General features: G+C 40.4%; 1 long non-coding RNA gene across 1 annotated transcript; it reads right to left on the bottom strand.

Annotated features, from left to right (window-relative positions):
- Positions 1 to 335: 335 nt before the first annotated feature.
- Positions 336 to 1,849, bottom strand: LOC128453648 (uncharacterized). The gene is made up of 4 exons (XR_008341529.1): positions 1,679 to 1,849; positions 1,430 to 1,458; positions 1,218 to 1,240; positions 336 to 962 (listed from the first exon to the last, which is right to left on the bottom strand). It is a non-coding gene; the product is annotated as an uncharacterized LOC128453648 (long non-coding RNA).
- Between the last annotated feature and the right edge of the window lie 8,507 nt (positions 1,850 to 10,356).

The raw sequence follows: 10,356 nt of genomic DNA, 5'->3' as shown, positions 1-10,356 counted from the left end.
TTAACAAAATAAAGAAAATTTACAAAAGTATAGTGATTTAGTGAACAGTAAAGTGCTGTTAAGAAATGGGGCACTGTCTAGTAGCCATCACATATGACAGGATTCCATTAGAATTATCGCGGCCGAGGGAATGGTCAGAGATGGAAAGTTTTGGAGAAGTCTGATTCAACAAATTTCGAAATTGTTTTACATTATCGGGGAACCCCCGACCCTATATGAGCTGATCAAGGCTTACGATTAATCTGTACCACACTCAATCAAGAATGACAATGTCGCAGACCAGATTTTTCTGTTGATTGTTGGGAGGGGCCAGGGCATAAATTTGACGAGAACCTTGCAGTGTGAGGTCAGCATTAGACTCACATTTCCCTTGAAACATTTCACATTCCACATCAGTACAACATATTTAGAATGTAACAGTGAACATAACATCAGAAACTGAGGTTCAATGAATTCTAGAGCCTGCTCAATGTCAAGACTTGAACATTATAAACAAAACACTGCTTAAATTATTTTAAATTTTTTTGTGCCAACAAAAACATTTCACAGTTAGGGACATTTGACATAAAAGCCAACAGTGGTAAATCTAAAACATTGTGGAAGACAATTTTTTTTAGTATTTTAACTTCACTTATGTTAGGATCGAACAAGAGTTTAACTGATTTTTAGTCACAAGGTGTTTTTCCTAAGGTGAGGATGAGCTCAGTCATGTACTTGATCTTCTGCAGAGCTTCAAAGGTGTATTTTAGCTCTCTGGGGTAGCTACGGTTTAGAGCATACACGAGCGCAAGCAACTCTGCCACTGCAAAAGGCACATACCTCAACTCATGCAACACCTTTACACCCTCCAGAAGAATTCTGACATCCTCTGGGTTCTCACTGGGCCCTGCACCGTTGTGTCGAATGACAAAGACTCCAAAGACCGTCTCTGCCATAGCCTCCAGACTGCTTTTATCATCGCTCTGTACTTAAGAAAAAAAATAATGAATAAGATAAATTATTTTTAAATTTATGTGCATTATATTCCATATCTTATAGCACGAGTCATTTTTACACTATTAATGTAAAACAGCTTTCACCAACTATCTTCAAATAATCAAAGTACATACATTCCAATGTTTTTGGAGCGGATGTTTCAAAAGTTTTAAGGGCTATGTGAATTCAAAGGAAAATTAACAATGATCATCCCCAGTGAAAATTAAGTTAAATCAACATACCAGGTATTCTTTCACCAGCTTCTCTGGATCCTCATCAATCCAAGGTCACAGATTAGAGAGAATATGTGAAAGAAAGAAAAACACATTAGGAAAAACATCTTGACCAACCAGCAGTTGTTTTCACACACCTGATGCTAGATTCACAGGTCATCACAACACGAGACGGCTTTAGAAGCTAGAGTAGATGTGAAGATTAAGTTAAATCAACATACCAGGTATTCTTTCACCAGCTTCTCTGGATCTTCATCAGTGTAAGGTTGCAGATTAGAGAGAATATGTGAAAAAAATAAAAACACATTAGGAATAACATCTTGACCAACCAGCAGAGTTGTTTTTACCACCTGATGCTAGATTCACAGGTCATCACAACACAAGACGGCTTCAGAAGCTAGAGTAGATGTGTTTGCAGGAATTATTATAAATATGAGTATATAACATGAGTCACTTTTCCATTATCATACCTCAGTCATGGCTACCATGATGCTTCTGATCCGCCCCCCTTGAACTCTGCCTGTCTTGGCAAACAACTGGATTAGGTCTGCAGAGTGAGCATCCAGCTCAGAGAAGAACGTTAACTCTAAATGGATTGTTGTGATTCTCTTGAGTTCCACACACACCTACAAATTGAGAAAAAGACAACAACAAAAAAAGACAAAATTAAGTTTGGCTATTTTGATTTCAGTGGTACATATCAATATTAGTTTTCTCCATACAAATTCCACTGCCAGAGCCAGTGTTCCATATACATTTGTTTTAAAACTGCAACCCATAAACATACAATAGACAGTTTCATTACTCTTCAAATGAGTGCCAATGTGTATGAAATAATCCTTTTCAGTAGACAGACCTCTGCAAGTGCATAACGTACATCTGAATGTTGACAGTTCCAGCAGCTCCTGGGAATTTTGTTTAGGATGGACTCTACTTAAATGAATATGCATAGCATTCCATGTCTTAAAAGTACATGGGCAGTTTGTGTGTGGGCACGGGTAGCGCTGCCTTTGACGGTGTTGTATTTAATTCAAAATACTCTTTTAATTCAAGTAAATAGGACAGCCACCCAATATCCTTTTTTTGAGTGTAAGGAAGGCATCCCTTCCTTACACGACGACATCATGAGAGAATCCACCGTCCTTATTCTATACCACAGCTAACATTATAATATGTGTTGTATCCTTTGGCAGACTCAGTCAACTCGGTATACAAAGGTCAGCTTCATAGACCAAGTAGACCTGGAAGGCCAAACCAAAATTAGACTTTTCTGTGTGCGTTACCAGTTTGTACAGTTTTTGTTGCAGTGTTAGCCATTTTGAGGCAGTGCACAAACTATAGCTCAGCTGCTCTGATAGTTAGCTTGTTAGCATCATCACTGTTGCGATGAATCATGGGCTAGGTAGCCCGAAACGGATCCACCTTTTAGAACCTCTGGAATGGAAGGACACATTTGTACTCCACGTTGGGAGGAGCCATCGCAAAGGAGCAAATTAATTGCACCGCTGTGATGCAAGAGGTCTTCAAATGTAGCCTACAAAGGATGTGGCCCCTGAATTAGGTCAAATGGTAAATGGGAGTTGGGCCACTCAAGGTTTTGACCAGTATGTTTCCAAGTAATGACGTTACACAGCTGGGGATAATCTTAGTTCAACGGATGTTTTGTGTTATTGCAAGTTTGATGAGTTTTATCAGAGAGATATAAATGACTGAAGCTACAGATTTCTTTATGCAAACAACACATTGAGGGGCTCTACAAACAACTAAACAAAAAACAGCCATATGATCCATCCTCAAACACTCACATTTGGTGGAACTCAAAATCTTCTCAGTTCTGCCCCAAAGATTCAGTGCATATGTATATATATATATATATAAATTTAAATGCAATAAAAGTGTTGTGATCATCTAAAAGGGAATGTGCAAGAGGGAAACCAGTTGAATTTTCTAATGTGTTACCCTGGTGTATATTGTATTATTCAAAATACAGAGACAATATGGTAATTTGACTAACTGGGAAGGAGGAGGCACTAAAGGGTTCTTTAGACATGGAAATCATTAGCATCGTGTAGAACCTTTAGCACCTTTCAGGGGGTGAGTTTGTTGAAAAAAAAGTATTCTCTTCCTCTATAGAAACCTCTGCGATCAGAGTGTAAGCTATACCTTTACAGACAACCCACTCCACCACAATCTGCTGCTTGATGCTTTCCCTCACCAACGCTCTGTAAACATTACACACATCAAGGCATCAAGAAATGATTGTTGAGCACAGCAGCAGCGGTGGGATGCGGAATCAATTTGGACTTCTTCAAAAGATCCACTTGAAGCTTGGGGCGGGTGAGATGGAGCGGAGATGCTAATCGCCAAAAGGTCCGGGTTTAATGCCTCCTCTCTGATTCAGCATGCCTGCCTCTGAAGCCATGCGTCTTAATTATCACCATAGGACATACATTACCAGACCAAACAGAAATGCTATCAAATACAACAATGGGCTGTTATCGCCGAGCATTAATTGATCTTATCGCTGTCACATTATCTTGTTCAAATAAGGTGCTTTAATAAGCTGCAATGGCCATTTAGGCCGTCATAAATATCCTGAGAGGCGAAGACTCATCACGTCTTAAAGAGGGGACGCTTGTGCTGCACTGTTGCTGTTACTTACTGCACATGTAAATGGATGAAGGGAGTTTGGCTGGAGCCTGAAATGTTACTGCCTGAGATCTCATGTTTTGAATTTTTATACTTTAATTAAGCAAATTTTTTGCTTTATTTAATTTGAATTAATTGTAATGTTTCTATAAAGAAAGAGAGAATTACAAACCTCTCGGAAGCCTAACACTGATTCCTCTTAAGGGTGGAGACTTCAACTTCACAGAGAAATGTATAAATGTAAATTAACTGTTTAAGACTAGTTTCGTGTAGAAATTGGAGAGAGACAGATAAAGTAATTTGCTTTAAGAATGAGTTGCATGAACCAAGTCAAGATCTTTAAATTCATCAACTTTTAGAATATGATGAGTTCTCGAGTGTTGTGCAACTTTCAAGCCACAAGTGTGCAGGATAACAGGATAAGCCAGTATCTCCTGGAAATTTAAACAATATTATTCATTGTTCTTCCAAATAAGTGACGATTAGATATATTTATTGGTCCCACACACATGCTGACACACACGACATGCAAGGGGGGGACATTTTTTCTTTGCTATGACCCATCTGGTGAACACAGGAGGACACACAGAGCAGTGGACAGCCATGCAGGGCACCCAGGGAGAAGGTGTTGGGGGAGTAAGGTGCCTTGCTCAGGGGCACTTAGACAGTGGGGTGGGGTAGGCACTTTGACAGAGGGGAACAGGTCCAGGTGTTGTCCATCCAGGTATGTTTTTTTGTTGTTGCTCCGTGGAGTCGAACCGGAGACCACCGTTGGATTTTCTGCCCATAGTCCAACTTTCTGCCACTAGTCCACCGCGTCTGATGGTACCTGCGTTACAGTTAACATACAAAAGTCGAGCCCAGAGTAACACTTGCAAACATTACAGTTTGTGCGACTTAATCAAACTGCAGTAGCAAGTCTCGTAAGTCCACAGGCGGCAGGAGTCAGTAGTAATATCCAGAGGCTAACAAACACTGAGTCTAATGTCTGACTCAAACCTCACAGCCCCTCAGTGGTCTTCGGTAAACAGGCGCAGTTCAGCATGTAAGGGATGCGCCAAGGGCAGCGAGTCTGCAGGAGGACTGTTGCGAGCAGAGGCCGAGGCGAGTCAACAATACAGTTTTGACCAGGTTTGAAGAACTGAACAGTCTCAGCAGCACATACAACTACAGTAAACCCTGAGGAGACATATGTTGTTCAGTCAGGTACTACCTTCTACTCAAAGCAAACCGAACACTGCCCCTAACTGCTCAAATGAGTTCCTCACTCTTCATGGTTGTCCTATGTATTTCAGTCGTGTCACTGGCATTTATTTTGTGAATATCTAAACGTTTTATAGAAAGGATCATAGCTTTTGTCAGTGTCTGACTTTAGAGAACAAGGATATGGCTATTTCCTGTATTTTATTTTGTATATTTGCAATGTGTCTACTTTGTCAAATTTGCTGATGATACTTATTTATATATTTCTGGGATATTTACATTTAATCATTGTAAACAATCTATATTGTAAAATACATTAAAAAAAAAAAAAATGTAATATCAGGTATTTGTCCACAGATAACTTATAGTTATAGGATATAGGATAGTTGCCTTTATTCTATCGACAACTGCAGAGACTCTCCCTCTCTGTCATCCTCACTGTCTCTCACTGTTCTGTTTATGGTTATGTATGTGACTCATCAGTGCTGCCAAGTTTAACGCTCTTTGTTTCCTTACACCTACAACACGTTTTAAAAGCCTGGGTAACTGTATCACATCAAATTTAGGCTGAAGCTTACTTTTTCATACTGCGCGTGGAAGTAGGTGGATCAGCATTAAATGAACATTTACAAATACAGAAAAAATAATGAAACTCCAGTAATTCAGCACCCCCTTTATTTTAAGAAACATTTTATTATTGGATATGCACTGTAAAAATAATATAGTGCCCTCATTTAGTAGCCTACCAAATAATTCAAGTTTAGGTTTAAATTAAGTTTCAGAGTAGCGACACAAACATAAATACAATAAAAGTTCAAACAAAAATACTTCATAAACAAAGTCACAGGTGAAACGACAAACAATGAAATTGAAAAATCATATTTAGACTTAATGACACCTGAGTGAATGGATTTGAATGGTAAATAATGTGTTCATGTATGTATACAGTGAGGTCAGTAGTTCATACCAAGGCAATGCGGTGCATGTACCCTACAGTGCAAACAGGGTTTTGCAGGAGGTTCCAGCTCATCTTTGTAATTTGAAGCCACTGGATTTCAGTTCACCTTTTCTTATTAAAAAACACTGAAAACACGTCTTCATTTAAAGTGTGTTTGGTTTATGCAATGTTGCTTTGGTGCTTTCATTTTTAAAACTCTCTTTTCATACAGGGAAAATACAAACACAATGTGAAATATTGTATACAGTCATTTCATATCCGAAACCATCATTTGATATGCACTTAGGGCCATATAATTCAAGTTTAGGTTAGTTAAGTGTCAAACCTCCAAGAAAACAAATGTTTGGCTGGATTTGTTCTTGACACACTTACCCATGTGCACACACAAACACACACGCACACACACATACACACACACACACACACACACACACACACACATTTCTGTAAATTATTAGTTTGCACTCCTCGCAGTATCACAGGATTTCCAGTGAATTCTTCAGAGAGGGTATTAGGAACAAAGACAGAAGTTAATAAAAGTCTAATCAAAATAACTTCCAAAGCTTTGGCTTCTTTCACTTTCTAAATGAGATCAAAGCACGAGTCGAAACCATTTAAGAATTACTAAGATCTGGAAGACACAAACAACAACAACAATAAGAAGGAGAAAATGTAATGAATGGCCAGGCAACAATCAAATAAAATAATAAGAAGCGGGAAAAAAACAACTAATACAGCGAAGAGGAGGGATAGAACAGTCCACCAGGGACACTTCTTTCTTTATTGTCTCTCTTCTTTCATCTTGTGTATTTTTGTTTGTTTTGTTTATTTCTCCATTTGAGAGATTTGGTTTCTCATGAGCTGTCCAAAGGGCCAGGGTGGGGGGGGATGGGTAAACCTTCCAGGGGGGCGGATTATTTTTGTGTGTGAGAGACAGAGCGTGTGTGTGAGCGCGCGCATGTCCTTGTTTGTGTAATTATATTCCCCACATTTCCATAGAGGAAATAGGCTGAGCTATAATTGGCTTGACAATGCGAGTAATTGTTGATTTTTCAGTTTTTTATATCACTGTTAAACTGCCAGAATCTACACTGTTTGACTTCCAGTCCTACATCACATGCATTAAAACCTATTTTTCTTTCTCCTCCTGCGTTATCTTTGATTGTATGGCAAGACTCCTAACTGGTAGGCACTTGCTCTTTCTGAACGCTTCCTTCCAGTCGACAAATGTTTTTTTTTCTCTCCGGCACTCAAGTCTTTTCTTGTACTTTTGAACCTGCACCATTATGTCTTCTAGTTGCGGATCAGAGGTAGAATTACTTCTCTTTTCCTATGTAGGAGCTGTTATTCAGACACTGCCTCAGCACCTCTCCTCGCCGCAGCGAGGCGTCCACGGCGTTGCAGCCCTTTCAGAGAGGTTGGCCGCACGAGAGGGGGAGGCAGGGTCGGCGCGAGAACCGAAATAGAGGGAGAGGGAGAGAAAAGTCGGCAAAGAAATCAATGTCAAGCTCGGTCTTCCATTTCACCTTGCACTTGGAGAGGGCGGGGGGGAGGCTCAGGCGGTGGTGGTGGATAGGAGGGAGGATGAGTAGTGGTGGCACTGGAGGACACCTTAGGTCAATAAAGAATCAATAGGAGTGGGTGAAACTACACGCTGAGGATAAAAGACTGTGGAGTAGGCCTTGGCTGCTGCGTATTGTAGAGGAGGCTCTGGCACCGGCAGAAAAGGAAACATGTCCAGGGGTTACTCTGCAACACTTCACGGCCAAACCTTGCAGCGCTTAATTGCACTAAGCTGTTTTCTAACCCGAGGCAGAGAGGGCTGTTAGGCACAGAGCTGTCTGTCCACCTATTAATCACAAATGCTAATTACACTTCCTGTGAAATGCGACGGCACGTTCACACCAGTTGGAATTCTCCTTATTCGCTTCAACACTGCGACCTCTGAGTAAACCGTATCCTGAACATTCTCAGAACGGCAAGTTCCACCTGTAAGGGCCCAAAAAAAATCAAGATACTATCAAACACCCCCTGCAGTAAAAAGTCATCATTATAATTGTTTGTAATGCTGAGGTATAATAATTCAGTCAGGGAGCTAACGAATTTCAGCTCACCTTTTCTGACTGAAAAAAAAGAAAAGGAAAACGCCGTGAAAGCATGTCATATTCACTCTTCATTAAAATTGCATCGAATGTGTTGTGACATCCCTGACATGAAGAAAATAACGAGTTGATGAAAGAGTGGCTAAAAAAAACCTGCCTTTGTAATGTGGGAAATTCTACACATACGCTTCCCTTCCTCCCGGTGAGTAATAAATCCACCAATTAAGCAAATAAAGATATCAATTAAGTGGCGTAATTGAGATTGTGTAGATATATGAAAATGAATTTCCCAAAGGTGTCCTGGGTAATGAGTTCCACCGAGGTATTAAGGGTAGGCTTGTGTCACAGCCCCCTAGAAAAAGCAACTGTAACATATACATAAGGTATTATTCTTTATCTTCTCCCGTGCTTGTTTATTCTCTGTCTGTCTGTCAGTCTCCCCCCTTTATCTTTGCAGCAATGCAAAGAGTCAAATTAGATCATGCGTGGAAAAAAGAAACTTTGCTTTTTTTATCTTTTTTCTCTTTAACCTCAGCTGGATGGAGGAATACAATATTGTTAGCTTCCTCCGATAAAAAATCCTGTTTCAGTCAGGGAATAGCTCACAGCCATTAACATTCAAAGGTTGAACTGCGTGTCTCATAATTAGCAGAATAGGTAATACAGTTAAAACGAGACAATTGAGAGGAGAGAAACAACAAATCCTATCTGACCTGGCTGATACGGAAAACATGTCAAGCTTCGCTCCCTGCAGCACACCTGTGTGTGTGACCCTGGCGCTCCAAAGGTGAGAGGTCACCTGTGCTGGAGTGGGCGTCTGAGGCAAGGAGGGCCATCTACATACAGGAGTGCCTCCAGCAACATGGCCGCCAGAGCGTACGAGGGCAACGCTCTATATCAATTATAAAGGCAAGCCTGGTCTTCGTTAATGATGTCCTAACATAGATTTCACTTCAGAGCAATTAATGTGGTGGTTTGTGCTGGAAGATGCCCCCATACAATCAAGGTTAGAGCCCCACTCCCACACAAACATACAGGGAAAGCCTATGTAGGAACAAACACACACACACACACACACACAACCACATGTATACATGGAGAATATACCAAACGTATATAGTCAAACACCTTCTTGGTAACCATGTGTCTTTAAGCAAGTTTTTCTTTAACTATATGGCGGGTCGGGACCTGAAATAGCGAGGGAGCATGTTTCTGAGAACCCGCATACAGAGGTTGTACAGTCAGAACTAGTACTCATTAGACCAGGTCCTGGAGTGAGCCAGGGTTTTCTAAATTTGGTTCCTGGGCTGAAGAAGTTAAACAACGCGGATACCATTATGCTGGAGGAGAATGGATAATGAGGACAAGGTTGAGAGACAGAGTGCAGAGAGAAACCAAAATACACAGAAGATAAGGCTATGTGAGCGCAGAAATCTGTTGAATTGCCTCCCCCCGCCCAACCAACGAAACAAACAAAAGATGCACAGCTCTCCATCTCTCTGAGGACGAATTCTCTGTTCTGCATATTGAATGAAATAGGGCCAGTTGGAGATTTATTTTGAAGTGCAAAACACACTCCTTTGCTTTTTTTTAGCGCAGCATTGCTGACAATCATTGTCAGTGCTGTAGTTGTGGCTCGTGTCAGAGGGTCAAGGTTAGATTGTGGAGAGATAACACTACATAAAAGCATCGACAGACTGCATGACCAGGACACACCTTCACGCATGTGGGCTTTCATGAAAGTAGGAAAATACATGGGCACAGTATGTGTGAGTATTTAGATCTTTCCACACAAGGTCAGATACAATTCATGTATTATTTTATGATCAAATTGATGAAATACAATACACAATCTGTATCCATAGTGATAATTTTGATTTTTCTACTTATCTAAACAAGAAAAAAATAAGATTCTGCGGCACTGGCACTAATTACAAAAGCATTGGTTGTTTATTCCAAATGTTAGTGCGCACATAAGTAATTTCGTTATTTCAATCACAGAGTGACAAAACATATGTTGTGCTTAATAACATTTATATCCACGGTTGTCAGGTTGTGCGTGGAAGTTCCCAACATCCAAACAATGATGCACAATGTTTTTAGGTGAGTGAGATTGACGTTGGTACGTTTGTGTCTAATTTCAAGCAGAAATATCTCAACTTGAGCGAAAGCTTCCTAAACAGTGCTAATCAGCCCTGAGAGTCTAATTTAGTTGACACAGGACGAGGCACCAACC

The sequence above is a fragment of the Pleuronectes platessa genome, chromosome 12 (genome assembly GCF_947347685.1).
Source record: "Pleuronectes platessa chromosome 12, fPlePla1.1, whole genome shotgun sequence".
NCBI classification, from domain to species: Eukaryota; Metazoa; Chordata; class Actinopteri; order Pleuronectiformes; family Pleuronectidae; genus Pleuronectes; species Pleuronectes platessa.
This window is presented reverse-complemented; position numbering and strand designations above follow the sequence as displayed.